Below are 16,142 nucleotides of genomic sequence, written 5' to 3'. Positions count from 1 at the left end.
TTGTAGCATAATTGAAATATGCATGGCCTATGATCTAGTAACTCCAGCAATCACCCTGGGAAAAATCAAGTGAATACGCATCAGGATATTAGAAAAGAACGTTTATACCAGCACTATTGATAACAGTACCAAACACGAAATGACATAAAATCCCTTAAATGGCATAAATAAGTTGTTATCTATGCTTATAATAGGGTTGTTAATAACTAGGTGTAAGAAGCACAATAAATGCACATAGTAGTGATTAAGAGAAAGTCAATTCAAAAGAAAACACAAACCATTTGTATAAATGTTAGGCCAACCTAAACTGGAGACATTTTGCTCAGCAACCTAGAGAGCTCCTGTGAAGCTTCAGGACCACAATGGAAAGTCTGTCTCCAGGTTGAGGGAAGAGCGTGTCTTCCCACCTTTCAGCTGCGGCCTCACTCTGGCCCTCTCTCAGCACCTGAGGCTGACTCTGCCCAGGCGGGGGTTGCCCTGTGCTCACAGCCAACAGCTGGTGGGCCCAGAGCCCCTCCTCAGGCCTCCCACCTGGTGTGGAGAGGGACAATGTGCAGAGAGATCTAAGTGCCCTGGGTTGCAGTCTTCTCTCTTGCCCTTTCTCACAGCCTGGACATCTTGTCACAGGCCTTGGATAGACTCATTGTGCCATTTTTTTCTAGCTCACTTCAGGATGCAGCTGGAACTACATACTTGGCTGAAGGCCTCTCTGCCTACCTCTTCTAACTCCTCCAGAACATACCTAACCAGAAGATCCCACACTCTGCACCCTAGTCACCCTCAGAATGGTCCCATCAGAGGGTGGATGGCCCAGGTTATTTGTCTCCTGACCACCGCTGACTTCTCTGCCTGCGCACTCCCAGGGTCCCATAGCCAGTCTCACCACCTTGGCTGTTTCTCACGTTATCCAAAATGGCTCTAAGCCTATATATAGTCTCACTGACTCCCCCTGGCTCTGTTTTGTGCTCAAGGTCCTCCCATCGTCCCATCTCTCACAGTCTCACCCCCACCGCCGGGTTTAACTTGGTCCACACCGCGGTGCCACCGCCCCAAGCCCATTGTCTCATCACCTGTGCTCGCTTTCACTTTGTCCGCAAAGCCGTCCCATCAGCTCGAAGCCAAAAGCCTCAGCGCTGCCACCGTGATTTATTTTGTGCCCAACGCCTTTCCATCTTGCCTCAGCAAATAGTCTCGTCGCCACTTCCAGGTTCCCCTGTGTGCACCACACGCATCCATCGTCCGGTAGTCTCATCCCTCCGCAGGGTTTAACTTTGTCTCAAAGCTGTCCAATCGTCCCACCACCAGCAGTTTTTCGCCACCTTCCCATTTCACTTTGTCTGCAACGCGGACTCCTCGTCTCAAAGCCAAGCAGGGTTCCCCTGTGTGAAACGCCCTTCCATCAACCCATAGCCAATAGTCTGCGATGTTTTGACAAGGTCGTCCCAAAGCCAATAGCGTCAAAGCTGTCTATCTCAACGCCCATGCTGGCTTTCCTTTTGGCCGCAACGCTATCTATGCTCTGAAAACCAAGACTCCTTGCCACCGCCGACTTCCCCTTTTTGCCCAACGACCTCCCATGGTCCCAGCGCCTATAGACTCATAGGCAAAGCGGTGTTTCACTCCAACTCCAAGGACATCGCCCAAGGTCTCATCCCACCGCCCTTTCACTTTGCGCATAACGCCTTCCCATCGTGCCACAGGGAATAGTCTCCTGGCCAGCGCCAGGCTCTCCTACATGAGCAACGCGCTCGCATAGTCCCCGTAGACAAATGTCTCATCACCGATGCTGGCTTTCACTTTGTCCGCAACGCCATCCACTCTTCTCAGAGCCACCACCACTTTCCCCTTTATGCCCAACGTCCGCCCGTGGTCCCATCGCCTATAGGCTCACGGTCGCCGCCGGTTTCCCCTTTGTGCACCACATCGCTCTCCTGCCTTCCCATCGCCAAGAATCCCATCTCCTCCGCGGTGTTTCACTTTTCCTCAAAGCTGTTCCATACTCAGATCACCCAAGGCGTCATCCCCCGCGCTGGGTTTAAATTTGACCTCAACTCTTGACACTGCCCCATAGCAAATGGGCTCATCCCCACCGCCGGTACCGCCCAGTAGCCGATACTGTCATTGCCGCGACTGTGTTTCATTTTGTTCCGAACTCCCTCCCATAGTCCCACAGCACATAGTCTCGGCTCCACCGCGGGATTCGACCCTCCATCCCGGCCCCCACTCCGCCCCCCAATCGTGGTAAAGCCAATAGTCTCATCGCGGCCACTGCGTTCCACTTGGTGCCAATCGCTCTCCCATCATCGCACAGCAAAGCGCCTCCTAGCCACGGCGGGATTCGACCGTGTGAGCAACGCCCCAGCAGGTCCCACAGCGAATAGTCTCTGAGCCGCCGCGCTCCGTGTGCGCAACGCCCACTCCCCCGTGTTTCACCTGGTGCACGACCCCCTCCCATCCTTCCACAGCTTATGGTCTTTAAGCCAACGCGGGATTCCAAGGTGTTCGCCGCGCTCTCACCCACCCCCCATCAATGCGGCACAGCTAGTTGTCTCATCCCAGACACTGTGTTTCACTAGGTCAGCAAGGGCTCATATGAGCCGGCACCAGTAGTGTCTTGCTCACCCTCTAGTTTCACTTTGGGCACAGCGCTGTCCATCCTCGCATCGCCAATAATCCCATCACCGCTGCGGGTCCCTTTGAGCTGTGGGTTCCCTCGCGCCGGAAGTGAGCGCTAATCTATAAAATCAGCCTCATCTCGCTCGAACCCCTGCCTTGGGGGTTCTATTCCTCAAACACGGCCAGTTCGAGTTGACATGTGGAAAGAAAGGCCACTACTCAGGCGATCTTTCCGAGAATGCAATATTCTAGCTCCTGACTCAGGACAGCGGAAACCAGGCCTTTTCCACAAAAGAGCTAATGATATGCGCACCCTTGAATCAGTGCTCCTATTAAAAGCTCTGTGGAACCTTTGCGTCCTGTCTCTCCAGCAGCCCCACGAGCGTCAGCTGCAAACTCTCCCAAGACTGCGATTCAAAAGCCAAAACGATCGAACCACAGCATGCGCGCTCTGGCGCTCGCCTGGAGAAGCAGGCGGTCTGCGGGGTCCATCTCAGCGCTCTTTCTCATCCTTTCGCGGTGCTCGCGCGCCCCCTGCCGGCCGTCTGCAGAAGCACTGACACTCTCTATGGCCCACATCCACTTGCTGGTGGAAGGAGCTGCTGCATCCCTGCTTGCTCTCTTCGCTGGAACGAGCCAGGGATCCATCGCCAGAAACACACGGAAATCTTCAAACACCTGAAACAGATGCAAAGGATCTCCTGTCAGTCGCGCCTAAAGGACAGAGCCACTTCAGATTTCCTCGGAAAAGAGAGATGATCACTCCAGTGCAGATGGCTCAGGGCCCCTGCAACCACCATCTGATGCTCCAGCAGAGCTTCCAACTCTTCACCACGGAGGACAGCCATGCTACCCCTGCAGCCCGGATCAGAGCCTGAAACAACTGGAGCCGATGGAAGGAGACAGTCTGTGCTCTTCTAACGGGACTTCCTGCCGGGGAGTATTTCCAGGGCATCCATCTCTACCTCAGGGAGCTGGAATACAGCCACTTTGCCTGAGAGGCTGTCAGAGTGGAAATGAAAAGTGCCTTTCCCTCATGTAAGAATCCTCAAAGATATGGCAACAATAAGGGTGTTTATATCTGTAACATTCGCTAATGAATTCCATTATTGTTTGCTTCCTGTTCCAAAGCGATTGCAGCTCATACTTCCTCAGTCACTGAACACCGAGATGAAAATCATGATTTTTCAGAAGCAGGTGTAGACAGCAGAACAGAATGTCTTTTCTTGTATAAAGATCTTGTGATCATCATTGAAAAGATCTCTTGATGTCTGCGGGGCTGGTATTTTCTATACTCAGCGTTCAGAGTTTCTTTCTCATGGACAGGTTTTCACGATCCTCTGTTCTTAAATATCTTTCTCAGTTAATTCTAGGTGCTATGGAGATAAAGAATAAACTATGTGGATTTTCATCATCATAGAAAGTTATCGTTCCTTCTCTGAAGAGCACAATGCAGGCCTTCCAGATCAAGAGAATCTTCTGGTTTGCTGCATTCAAAGGGTAATTCAGGGACATGGGTACCTTCTGTTCTGTGGCTTTTTCCATCATCAATATGTGACTCCAAGTTTGTCTGTGGTACTTGGATCTAATACATGCGGCAGTAAAAGATGAAGTCTGGTGGCTCACAGGGGATGCTTCCAAGCGCCAGGACTATACAGTGTGAGAGCCCTTCCTCTCACGTTCCATGGCCTGGATTTATCCTCTTGGGAATCTCACTGCAAGCAAGTTGGGAAACTATTGGGGGATGAATGGATGAAGAGATAAGTCCAGGCTGCTGACTTTCAAAAATGCACAACACGAAAGTTGCAGGTTGAGTGTTTGGGGGGCAAAATGAGGACTGCAGCCCAGGAGACAGCACCTCAGATAGCTCTGAGAATATATGTGCTTTTGGTGAAGGGGCAATACATGCAATCAGGTGCCTATTTTTTGTGGAAGTTTTCTGCCAGTCTCGTGAAGGTTTCTTGGAGTCACAAGACCAGTCGTCAACATGAAGGGTTTCCATGCTTTTCTAGATGTGAGGAGATAGAAGAACCATTGAGTTAAAATAGGCTCCTGAAAACAGCTCACCTTCTGAAGACTTGTTCTGCCAGTATTCCCTGCACACAGCCTCCCTCACTTCTGCTTTCCACCCGAGATTCCTTTCCAGGGGTGTTGAAACACAGCTGCAAGAGCACATGATTTAATCCTTGTAGGGAGATGGCAAGCGCCAATGGCACGTGCTAGTTTGTACTTGACAGGGCATGAGGCCAGGTTTCACGTTTGTACTATTTGTTCAAATGAAGTTCTGGTAGGGGTCGAGGGGAACAAGGATTGTTCTTGCTTGCACACACTTCCTTAAAATACAGTCTGACCCAAATGCTTTTCTCCAAGTTCAGCTTTGGGGAGAATGACAAAAATGCCAGTCATAGTTCACAGTACCGTAGGCTGTTTGGAAGAAACGTCCAAGCTGATCCCATAAGGCGTTGCCTACATGAAAATATCCACAGTGTAGACACATTACAGGCTGTTTCCTTACTACCTGAGGGAGACAAGAAAAGAATAATCAGGCAGTTCCTTGCAAGTACTTGAGGATGACTGAAGAAAACGTGATGAGTGAGTCTTCCATCTGGGTCCAGGCCCAAGAGCCTTATCCTGATCTTCTAAATATTGGAAATGGGAAGTTGAAGACAGTCTTCCTAATAATGATCTTCAAAAAATAACTCACATATGCTGTGTGCGAAGACAAAAAAAACAAAAATAAGTTTTTGTATCCACAAAGAGTTAAGCGATAAAATTAATCACAATTGATGAAACACTGTATAAAACACTTGACACATTACTCTGCTTAGTCTATTAATACCACTAACAGTCATTTAATTCGCCTTGCTGTTATCCTGCTGATGAGGTAACATTTATGGTGAAGGAAAATAAATAGTACACGATAAGATAGTAATTCAATAAACATTTGCTGTTCACCCTATTATGTTAAAGTAGCAACACACATATGTATACTTATTTAATATATATTGTACAAGTGTGTGTATTTATATATGTGTATATATTTTTGTTCAGTTGCTTAGTTATATCTGACTGTCTGTGACCCCATGAACTGTAGCATGCCAGGCGTCCCTGTACTTCACTATCTCCCAAGTTTGCTCAAACTCATGTCCGTTGAGTCAGTGATGCCAAGCAACCATCTCATCCTCTGTTGCCCCCTTCTCCTCCTGCCTTCAATCTTCCACAGCATCAGGGTCATTTTCAAAGGGTCGGTTTCTTCTCAGAAGGTGGCCAAAGTATTAGAGCTTCAGTTTCAGCATCAGTCCTTTCAATGCGTATTCAGGGTTGATGTCCTTTAGGAGTGACTGGTTTGAGCTCCCTGCAGTCCAAGGGACTCTCAAAGACTCTTCTTCAGGACCACAATTCAAAAACATCAATTCTTCGGCACGCACTTTCTTAATGATGCAAATCACATCCATATATGACCACTGGAAAAATCATAGCCTTGACTAGACAGCCCTTTGTTGGCAACATGGTATCTCTGCTGTTTAACATGTTGTCTAGGTTTCTCATATAATTTCTTCCAAGGAGAAAGAGTCTTTTAATTTTGTGGCTGTAGTCACCATCTGTAGTAACTTTGGACCCCAAGAAAATGAAATCTGACAGTGTTGCCACTTTTTCCCCATTTATTTGCCATGAAGTGATAGCACTGTTATGCCATGATCTTTGTTTTTTGAATGTTGATGCAACTATATATGTATATGTATTTTTTTGCGGGGTCTGGTTTAGCTGTGCCTCAAATTGGTTCTCTAAAAAGGTGGTTAATTTAGGTCAGGGAAACAATAGTTGTTACAGAGACTCTGTTTTACATGATGGTTGAAGATTTTCAAATTTTGAATTTTTGAAATTGCTATTATAATGGAAAATTTATTTATTAGATTGGCATATTCATTCCAAAGAATCCTCTCTGTTTTGTTTTCCATGCATACAATCTGAATTGTGATACACAGAATGAAATATCCTAAATACAAAAGAAATGTTTCAACAATTAGAACATTTAAATAGAATTTGGGACTACAACAGTTCCATCTTAAATCCTGATGCTTTTCTAAGTTCAAATTAATAAAATAAAGTTTAACCACCACTCCTGTCCAAGTGTTCAAGTGATTAGAATCTGCCTTTCTTAGCCCAGACCATTGTCCTTGCCATGTCCAGGCAACCCATGTTTTTCTTAGGTACTTTTATGCAGTTTTCATATTGCTGCCTCTTCTTTGTCATTTGTATTTCAGTTTGTAAAAGCTGTGCTAATGCTCCTACAAACTTTTCTATTTCCACTTTGAGGTTTATTGCAAAAACAGGAACAGAAAACAGACATGAATAGAACAGTTAATGTATTTCCTCCGTGATTTTTCAAGAGATCAAAACTTTCCACTCATTGAACATTCCTAGAAAATAAAAGTAAGCCGTGAATGAAGAAGTAACACACCTAGGTAAAGAGAAAGTAAATGATGTAGTTGAAAAACGTACAGTGACATCTCTGCCAAGTGACAAAATGTCACTTAACTACACAAACAGGGATGCAGAGCTCTACAGATGACAGATTTCAGAGCAGCTTATGTGACACTGTTTAGCTGCAGACAGAGCCAAGGAGGGTGGCAGGCTCTTAGGCACAGTGTTACCTAAAAGGGTAGAGGACCGCTCTGCTAACTCCCAGTATCTATTTATTTATCTTTATTTGTCTGTTTACATTTCTCACTCTTCGTCGAGGTTATTGGATTCTGAGGATGTAAACCAATTAACTCACCCTGAAGAGAGACTGGGATACCGAGTGCACAGTCACCCTATTCATGTGTGAGAGGTCAGCTGTTCCCTGGAAGCTACTAGATGTAGTGTTTGGACAGCACATCATGTTTACGCAGAGATGAGATTAGATGTGATAATGTTGACCAGTGAGCTGAGCATTAAGGGAAGGGAAGGAAGCAGGTCATCTCAGGGAAATTCTATCCAGTTTCCATAGATGGATGTGTGAATTTTCTGCGTCGTGGGAACAGTTAACAGATACTGAATGCTTATATGTCCAAGCATTGTCAGAAGTACGTTACGTCCTACAATCTTCAGAAAAACCCAGTGAAACTTCTGTGATGATCAGTTCCATTTAAGAGGAGAAACCGTAGTGCCTCAGGTCACACAGGCAGTGCAGGCTGGAGCTGTGACATCAACCCAGGGATCTTGCCCCATGTCCACTGTCTCATGCACTGGACCGAGCTGTCTGCTCTGACAATGTGCTTCCTATTTTAGAGGAACACTTAGTAAGGTCTTCCTTTCCAACTCCTATTCTTCATTATCACAAAAGTGCCATTCTCTCGTTCCAGGGACGATACAATCATTAGACGAAAGCTGAGTACACAGTTCCCTTTGCACCTGATATGTTCCAATCCTGTATTTCAAGTGGTATTTTGTTGAGCTCTACAGGGGAGTCTGGCAGATTATGGCAACTAAACAACAACTCTGAGAGTCTCGGTCTCCACCTGAGATAATATTTTGAGAAATTATCCAGAAAGTTAAAAAATCCATTTAAATTTCTCTTACTATCTTTGTTTTCAGAAGATTCTCATTTTCTGAAACAGTCTTCAAATACTAGGTCTACTCAAACTTTGGTGTGGATAGTTCTCTTAGAACTACTCCTGGGACAGAGCTGAAGCTCCAATACTTCGGCCGCCTGATGGGAAGAGCCCACTCACTGGAAAAGACCCTGATGCTGGGAAAGAGTGAGGGCAGGACGAGAAGGGATCAACAGAGGATAAGATGATTCGATCGCTTTGGATCAACTCAATGAACATGAATTTTAACGAACTCTGAGAGATACAGAAGGACAAGGAAGCGTGGTGTGCTGTAGTCCATGGGATCAAAGAGAGTCAGACATGCCTTAGTGACGAACAACAATGGGACAGAGACCCCTCTGTGCACTTCCTCTGGGACAGACACCTTCCTGGATTCTCCACATGTGCCATTACTGCCTTTAGGGGGCTTACAATCTCTCAGGGCAGTCAAATGTTACATAATTAGATGGATTATATAGTTCACTTTCCAGTGAAATATTTAAGGGGATGAGATTATCTGCACTATCACACAGAGACTGAAGCAAAGTATCCTGTGAAATATTGCAGTGGTAGAGGAGAAAGAGAAATAAACACAGGCAAACATGAGTTGTTTAGGACAACCAGCACCTTAAAAAGTGCCTTGTGGATTATACTTGCAAAATAACTTACTTTTAACAAATGATATCAGTGATATTGTTCCCTATAATGTCTCCAGGGAGCTTAAGGCCTACTCAGGTGATATCGTAAAGGTACATACACAACCGAAACTTTTTAAAGAAGGGAGAAAAGGGTCAATGAGGGACAAATGAGAAAAATCAAAAGCTTCTCTCATAAGCTCTTTTCATACTGAACATTTCTTGGTGACCTGGAAAAGCCACATTTGTATGAATATTTCTTCCTTCTCTGACTTTGAGCAGGCTCTTCTCCCAGGAACAAATAAGGAGGTGTGAAAAGCATAATATACGGCTGTGTAGACATCAACCACAGCGGCACGCATGATTTGATGTTCCCCACCTAGGCACTCATGGCAAAAATTAGCACTTTTATTGATTTTATTACAAAGAGTAGAAAAAGAAAAGAAAGGGCAAACTGGAAAAACCCAGGAAATGAAAGTTTCTCGACTCACTCTTAAAGAGCCACCCATCACCCCAAGCCCTCAGAACTTGCCTAGACCTCCCTGCAGGCGGTCCTGCAAGCCCCCAGCATCCCAGTGGCCCTCCCCGTCTCTGTGCTGCGGGCCCTGGTGATGCTCTGCTCCAGCCCCACGTGCTCCTTGGGCTGTGAGCTGCCTGCCAGCCATGGCAATCTGGAAAGCTTCACACTTTGGAATCAGATGGACAGAGTGCCCACTGTGTCCTGTCTGAGGGACAGGACTGACTTCAGATTTCCTCAGACCCTGGTGCACGGGACCAGGCTTGAGAAGACAGAAGCCACAGCTGTTGTGCACGAGTTGCTCCAGCAGACCTTCCAGCTCTTCAGCACCACGGGCTCTTCTGCAGGTCAGGAAGAGAGCCTCCTGGACAGATTCCTCGTGGGACTTGATCAGCAGCTGGAGGACCTGGACACGTGCCTGAGGGAGGGAAGGACGCTGGAACAGTCACCTCTAGCAGTTAGAACTCCAGATTGGCTGTGAAGAGTTACCTCCAGCGAATCAGTGTGTATTTCAAAGAGAAAGAATACAGCCGCTGTGCCTGGGAGGTTGTCAGCGTGGAAATCAGAAGATGCTTGGTCTTTGCCAACAAGCTCATCAGAAAACTGAGGATATAAAAATGACATTGATTCTGAAAACAGTGCATCAGGTCAGCGAAATGGCTATTTTCTAAGAATCAGTGCAACCTTTAACTCTATTTTTGTGTCAGATGAAACATAAATAATAGCTAATATATGGGCTTATTTAAATGTATGTTAAATGTTTTGTTACCATAACTGTGCAAAACAGATTTAAGAATCCATTTTTCATGTCTTAAAAACCTGTAATATTTATTTATTTAAATTATAGGAAATATTTAGGCTGTTCATAGCATTTAAACATTTATCTTTCATAAGATATTTGCTTTGTACTCTATTTTGTATAAGGCTACTCTTGTTTTTCAGTAGAGAAAATAAAAGTAATTTGAAAAAAAAAAATTGACTTGCACACACCATTGAGTAAAATCTAACCCAAAGCCTGATCCTAGAAGATAAACCTGTACTGAAGTCACCTGAATAAAGAGGGAATGGGGTCACCCACCCTGGGTCATAGAAGGAACAAGGGACAGTTTGAGGAGGGACTGAATGTGATTCTTGAGACATAGACTAGAGGAGGGAGGGAGATGGGTGGAGAAAAGCCCAGGTCATGGACTCAGGTGCCTGCTTGGGGCCTGTGAGAACTGGAGCACCTTCAAGGGTTAGTGGAGAGCCACATACATCATGCGGAGAAGGAAATGGCGACCCACTCCAGTGTTCTTGCCTGGAGAATCCCAGCGACGGTGGAGACTAGTGGGCCGCCGTCTATGGAGTAGCACAGACTGGACACGACTGAAGCGACTTAGCAGCAGCAGCAGCACATCCATCATGGGAGGTCAATCTGCATCTGTGGAGTCTAGGATCCTGGAGTAGGATGAGGAAGGGAGAGGAAGTTTTCTACACTTGGCCATTCCTGAGAAAAGAGTCTTCCTGAACTCTTCAAATGGAGGCAAGAAGAACAAGGCAGGCTGGGGACTGCAGAGACAGCTAAGAGAGGCCATGCAGAACCAGTAGCTGCCATGAGAAATGTGACTCTAAAGAAGTAAAAGGGTTTCTTGAGCTTATTTATATATATTAAACACACATGTCATCGCTAAACTTTTAAATAAATCATACAAAGGAATGCCTACCCTTGACTTCTAGGAAGATGCACTCGAATCCTATACTGTTAACAATTGAATGGGTATCCTTCTAGACACTTTCATATGTAGTTAATAAATCTATACATATGGACATGCTAATGTATATCACATAAATATCGATTTTTCCTATACTTCACTTTCTCATTTATTTATATTCTTAGCAAATAGGTCTTTGGGATTTTTCTTCATTAGTACATAAAAATAGATTGCCTAGGTATAAATTGCTGCATTATGTCTTAACTGGAAAACTAAGATAATCATAAAAGCTTATCTTGAAAGTGTGCTAAGAGTAATTGCCTTAATTTATAGCACATGCTCAGCATGGTACCAGACACTTCCCAAGTGCTCCTTACGTATTAACTCTTTTATTTGAATCTGGTTAGAAGATTATTTCCTGAGGTTCTGGGTCTGTGCTCAGGAAGATGAGGCAGTTCCCAGAGAGCTATTCAGAGACAGATTCCTGCAGCTCACCCACCACACAGTGAGGGGAGAAATAGCCATTCACTGGGATGATGAGGCCAAGCCTGTTGCAACAATCCCCAGAGTTCTAGACGGAAACATTCCTATGTGGCACACAGGCCAGCTGTCTACAAGGACTCACCCCCACCCTCACTGGATTCTTGGTTCTCCTGGACTTTAGGAGCTCAGAGAATCAGTCAGGAAGACACAGGCATCTGGCAGGCAGTCAGGAGGATCCTCTGCTCTGAGCACTCAACTCAGCCAGGAGGCCAGGCCAGAGGGGATTCCCAGGCTGGATCCTGAAATCCCTTTAGGCAGCTTGCATTTCGTTTCCTTTACACTTGTTGCATCAACTTCCTTGCTATTTTTGCCTTCTGGGGTTCATGACGCAATCTCTGAGGATGTACCAAAACTCAAGGCACTTGTCGGTTTTGAGTATGTAGATGGCTTTGCTTTGGGCTGTTTCACTTTAAGGAAGGTTCAGAAACTGCCTGAGAGACAGGAAACTAACCCAGAACCCACACAGTGGGACTTGCTCACATGTCAGCAGAGGGGGGCCTCTGAGGCTTGTTCAGCAGCTGCAGCCAATGTGTTGTCCCTTTTAACCATTTTCTCAACCTTGGGGGGCCTGACTCACTGCACCCCTGATAGTGATTCTGAGAATTAAAGTCCAGCTCAGAGAACGGTCTGGGATCTGAAGTAAATGCAGGCTTGATGCAGACGGGCATGTTCTGAAAGGGCCAGTCTGAGTGTCCAGCAGCAGCGGGTCCTGGCAGCAAACAGTGAAAACAAGACCTGCACTGCTCCTGCCTGTTCCTGGGCCATCGACCCTCTGATGGGAGCATTCTGAGAGTGACAGGGGTGCAGAGTGTGGGATCTTCTGGCTGGGTATGTTCTGGAGGAGGTAGGAGAGCTAGGCAGAGAGGCCTTCAGCCAAGTACCCAGTTCCAGCTGCATCCTGATTGAGCTAGAAAAAAATCGCACAATGAGTCTATCCAAGGCCTGTCACAAGATGTCCAGGGTGTGAGAAAGGGCAAGAGAGAAGACTGCAACCAGGAGCACTTAGATCTCTCTGCACATTGTCCCTCTCCACACCAGGTGGGAGGCCTGAGGAGGGGCTCTGGGCCCACCAGCTGCTGGCTGTGAGCACAGGGCAACGCCAACCTGGGCACAGTCAGCCTCAGGTGCTGAGAGAGCGCCAGAGCGAGGCCACAGCTGGAAGGTGGGAAGACACACTCTTCCCTCAAGCTGGAGACAGACTTTCCATTGTGGTCCTGAAGCTTCACAGGAGCTCTCTAGGTTGTTGAGCAAAATGTCTCCAGTTTAGGTTGGCGTATTTTTAAATGCTGTATATATTTATACAAATGGTTTGTGTTTTCTTTTGAACTGAGTTTCTCTTACTCACTACTATGTTTGTGCATTTATTGTGCTTCTTATATCTTGTTATTAACAACCCTATCATAAGCATAGATAACAACTTATCTATTTATGCCATTTTAAGGGATTTTATGTCATTTGGTGTTTAGTACTGTTATAAATAGTGCTGGTATAAATGTTCTTTACTTACATCCTGATGCATATTCACTTGATTTTTTTTCCCAGTGTGATTGCTGGAGTTACTAGATCATAGGCTATGCATATTTCAACTATGCTACAAAATGTTTTGTAAAGTACAAATTTATACAACAGATAACAGGTGCTCTATATGATCATCACCATTGACACATTCAGTCCTTTAAAATTTTTATTTGCAGACAATATACTGCTGCTGCTGCTAAGTCACTTCAGTCATGTCCGACTTTGTGTGACCCCAGAGACGGCAGCCCACCAGGCTCCCCCACCCCTGGGATTCTCCAGGCAAGAACACTGGAGTGGGTTGCCATTTCCTTCTCCAATGCATGAAAGTGAAAAGTGAAAGTGAAGTCACTCAGTCCTGTCTGACTCTTCAGGACCCCATGGACTGCAGCCTACCAGGCTCCTCTATCCATGGGATTTTGCAGACAATATACATTTATTTAAAAATTTGAAAATCCAACCAAATACTTTTAGATATAGTGTTTGTAAAGTTAGCCAGATTAAAAACCAAAATTATTTCAATACGTTTGTGTATGAAAATGCAAGGAAAACCTAGTCCATTAAAAAGTAAAAATGTAATGAAAAAACTGTTTCATTCATTCTTGCAAGAACAGTAAATAATAAATATTTTGGAAAAACACCCTCAGAAAGAATGTGAAAAATATGTAATCAAGCCAGTAGCAAAACTTTATTGAGAGCCGTTTTAAAAATAGTCCAATAAATTGGCAGCATTTCCTTCTTCTGTTTATGAAGTGGTTAAGAAACATTTGCTAAATATTTGCTCACTAAATGACAGTGTGAGTCTCAGTAGGAGGTGACCTTGGCAGTCTCCTATTATAGACTCTGTATTCCCTTCTCACGGATGCTGACCACCTCATCACATGTTCACGTGTCTTTCGCTCACTCAGAAGAATTAGTTGGGAAAGTTGCTTAATCCTTATTGATGATCAAGATGAAAAAAAAAGACAATCTCAATGTAACAGAGAAAGCTTCAATTCTTCATTAGTTTCTGGCCATCTAATTTGAATCAAATTTCAATTATAGACTTGTCCTTAGAGGCCAACAGGGAAGGTAATTGGACCTGTCAATGCTACATTGAAAAGGATTAAAGTCTAGGGCTTCCCTGGTGGGCCAGTGGTTAAGAACCCACCTGCCAGTGCAGGGGACCTGGGTCCCAGCCCCGCTCAGGGAGGATGACATGTGCTGAGAGGCCCCTGCGCCTATGCCCCACAACTACTGAGCTGGGCCCTGGAGTCTGTGCTCTCCAGCAGGAGAGAGCTCCGCAGGGAGAAGCCCGAGCAGCTCAGCCAGAGAGCAGCCCACGCTTGCTCCAACTGGAGAAAGCCCGCCTGCTGCCACAAAGAGCCAGTCCAGTCACAAACAATTATTAAAAATTACCCAGTCTACACTTTATGAAGAGCTCCCAATGCCTCTCCCTCCCCCGGCCCCCTCCCACACACACTCTGGTTGTAGCAACTTTTTATTGAGTTTCTTATTTTTGGTTCTGAGACTTGTGGGATCTTAGTGCTCTGAGCAGGGATGGAACTCGGGCCTCCTGCCCTGAAAGCATGGAGTCCCACCCACTAGCTCTCCGGGGAATTCCCAGGTCTCCTTCGTTTTTCACCTAATGTTCTTTTTCTCCTCTGGGATGTCACTTAGGATGCCCCGTTACCTTTAATTGCACGTCTTCTTAGCCACCTCTGGCTATGACAGTTTCTCAGTAGTAGACATTTTATATTATTTTCAAAGGTATCATCTTTAAATGTCATTTTCCAAGTTTTAATTGCTCATATAAAAAGAAGTGGTTGAGTTTTAGTGTTGATCTTGTTTTCCTACTGCTCCCTCCATCTTGAGCTGTGTTGGTCACCGTGGAGCCGACAGCCCCATGTGGCCAGCTGAGCGCTTGTCTAGTCCAGCCTGAGCTGTACTGTGACTAACAGCACGTACTGTCTTTTGAAGGCACTATGAAAAAGAAGACTGTACCTATCTCACTACTAATATTGTATTGCTTTATGTTGAAATGATAGCATTTAGATATATCGTTAAATAAAATATACTGTTAAAATTAACCTTTCTTTTTACTCTTTTGATGTGGCCTGCAGAAAAATTTAAATTGCACATTCATATAATAAGAAGTGGTCATTTTTAATTTTCTAGCTGCAGTTACCATCTGCACTGATTTTGGAGCCCAAGCAAAGAAAGTCTGTCACTGTTTCCATTGTTTCCCCATCTATTTACCATGAAGTGATAAGGAGTTTGAACAAACTCCGGGAGGTACTGAAGGACAGGGAAGCCTGGCATTCTGCATCCCATGGGGTCGCAAAGAGTTGGACCCGATTTAGTGACTGATAGACAACAAAAAGGTTGATAAAGTTATGTGATGTCTTGCTCCTTATGGCTAAGGCCTCCAAAACAATTCAAAACAACTTAGTTTAACAACATTCTATTTTGTTTTTTATATACATTATTATTTCTTTTTATTTAAATATATTTAGTTTTAAGTGAATGATAATTGCTTTACACTATTGTGTTGGTTTCTGCCATACAGCAACATGAATCAGCCACAGGTATACATATATCCCCTCCCTCTGGAACCTCTCCCACCCCTCTAGGAACATCACTCTATTTTAGAGAGAAAAAAATAGGTGCCTTTTAAAAAATCATAAACTGCATGTATTATATTTAAATCATACATATATCATGTGTTTATTGTTCATCAACTTAGTTTAATATTATTCTCTTTCAGAGAGAAAAAAATTGGTATCTTTTTAAAAATCATAAACTGCAAGTATTATTGTTTGGTAATAGCAGATTTGAGAATTAAACCTAATTCTTATGAAAAAGAAAACTCTTACAAACAAGGCCTCCTCTCCACAAATCTCATAATATGAAAAGAAAAACAGAAGAGAAATCTTTTCAAAATGAAAGAATCCTATAACAATCTAGTTCAAAATATTTGGTTTATATTTTTCTTTAACATTCAGCAATTCAGAGAAACTTTAAATAACGTTAGAAATTCTCAGGTTCTATATCTTTTTTCCCCATGGTA

The 16,142-nt window shown here is 44.6% G+C and overlaps 1 pseudogene; it reads left to right on the top strand.

Moving 5' to 3' along the window:
• The first annotated feature begins 7,613 nt into the window (after positions 1–7,613).
• LOC138080680 (interferon alpha-2-like) lies at positions 7,614–9,959 on the top strand (annotated as a pseudogene).
• The last annotated feature ends 6,183 nt before the right edge of the window (positions 9,960–16,142 follow it).

The sequence above is a fragment of the Capricornis sumatraensis genome, chromosome 6 (genome assembly GCF_032405125.1).
Source record: "Capricornis sumatraensis isolate serow.1 chromosome 6, serow.2, whole genome shotgun sequence".
Taxonomy (NCBI): Eukaryota; Metazoa; Chordata; class Mammalia; order Artiodactyla; family Bovidae; genus Capricornis; species Capricornis sumatraensis.
This window is presented reverse-complemented; position numbering and strand designations above follow the sequence as displayed.